The sequence below is a fragment of the Ictidomys tridecemlineatus genome, chromosome 4 (genome assembly GCF_052094955.1).
Source record: "Ictidomys tridecemlineatus isolate mIctTri1 chromosome 4, mIctTri1.hap1, whole genome shotgun sequence".
Lineage (NCBI taxonomy): Eukaryota > Metazoa > Chordata > Mammalia > Rodentia > Sciuridae > Ictidomys > Ictidomys tridecemlineatus.
Window position 1 is genome coordinate 90,426,810 of NC_135480.1, and position 1,423 is coordinate 90,428,232.

Genomic DNA, 1,423 nt, shown 5'->3' on the forward strand with positions numbered 1-1,423 from the left:
CTAGAAACCATTCTAATGCAACTTGTACACTAATAGTATTGGACCTTCCTCCTGCTTGAGGGATGAGAAAGGCTGTATCTTAATAGAATTTGGAAATGGTGTCAGAATCTGAGGTTTTATTTCTATAGCAACAGAGAATAATGGAAAGACTAAATGTCAAACACATTCAATGTTGCCATAGTAACAATCAGTTGCTTTACAAAATATGTTTACTATTCCATTCAGGTTACTTTTTCAAATATGCTCATCTATATGAATACTCAAAAGAGAGGAAAAAGTTCAAAATTATTTAAGAAAAAAAGGCTTTCAAGAGATGAAAGCAATCTATTTTACTGTCCATTATTTAATAATAAAAAAAAAACTCAGAGTCCACCCCAAAAAAACAAAGGCTATAAGGGAAATAGAAATTCTCATTTCTATTCCAATAAGTATTCTTCCTATTTGCAGTCAGAGAAATTGAAACATGGAATTTAAAACATGTCTGTATTGTCATTTCATGATATTTCAAACAATTTTCTTGGAGCTTTTGAAAACAGAGAATTCTGCTATATTAAAATGAAAAAAAAATCTTTTACTTTTTAAAGCAGTAGCACTTAAGGGTGCATGCTTGCCAGGCAGGTGTGGTGGTCCTAGATTAAATTAATTGAACAGGCAATAGTTCATTCTGGCCCTTCCAATTGTCTTCCTTTTCCTTATAGCACCCTCCTTCCCTTTCTTATAAAACATTCTCATTAAAGTAACACATCAAGACCTTCCCAGCTTCACAACTTATTAGCAGTATGATTTTTGTAACTATCTCTTTCTTTCCTGAATTATTTCCATTAGACTAAACCCAAGGAGGACAGGGGACATGCTCACCATTAAAAATGAAGTTTCTAGCACAAGGTCTGGTGCATGATAGGATATAATAAATATTAGTTGAATGAATGAGCTTCCACAAAAAAAAATCCTTTGTTTTAGTCTCTCTGAGATTCTACCACATGATTAAAACACCAAATTGAAAGTAAAGTGTAGAAAGCAAGAGCCTAATGTATTCCTAAAATACAGCATGATTTAGAAATGACTGGCATTGTCAGTTTCATTTGGGGTGGTGATTTGGGAGTACTCATGATAGGTTTACAGAAGCAATGTACTAAATGGCAGTTACATTTCTGACTTGTCTATCAGATGTAATGCAAGCAGTGTGTGGGCTATAAAAATAATAGTACTTCTATTAGACTAAGAAAAAGTAGGCCCTAATCTCCATCGTGTGGGATTAGGCCCCAAGTTCCTTAATAAGACTCCTGTGTTGCAAGAATTAAAATAAAGAGTCAATAAATGGGATGGACTCAAACTAAAAAGTTTCTTCTCATCAAAAGAAACAATCTGTGAGGTGAATAGAGAGCCTATATCTTGGGAGAAAATATTTACCCCTCACACATCA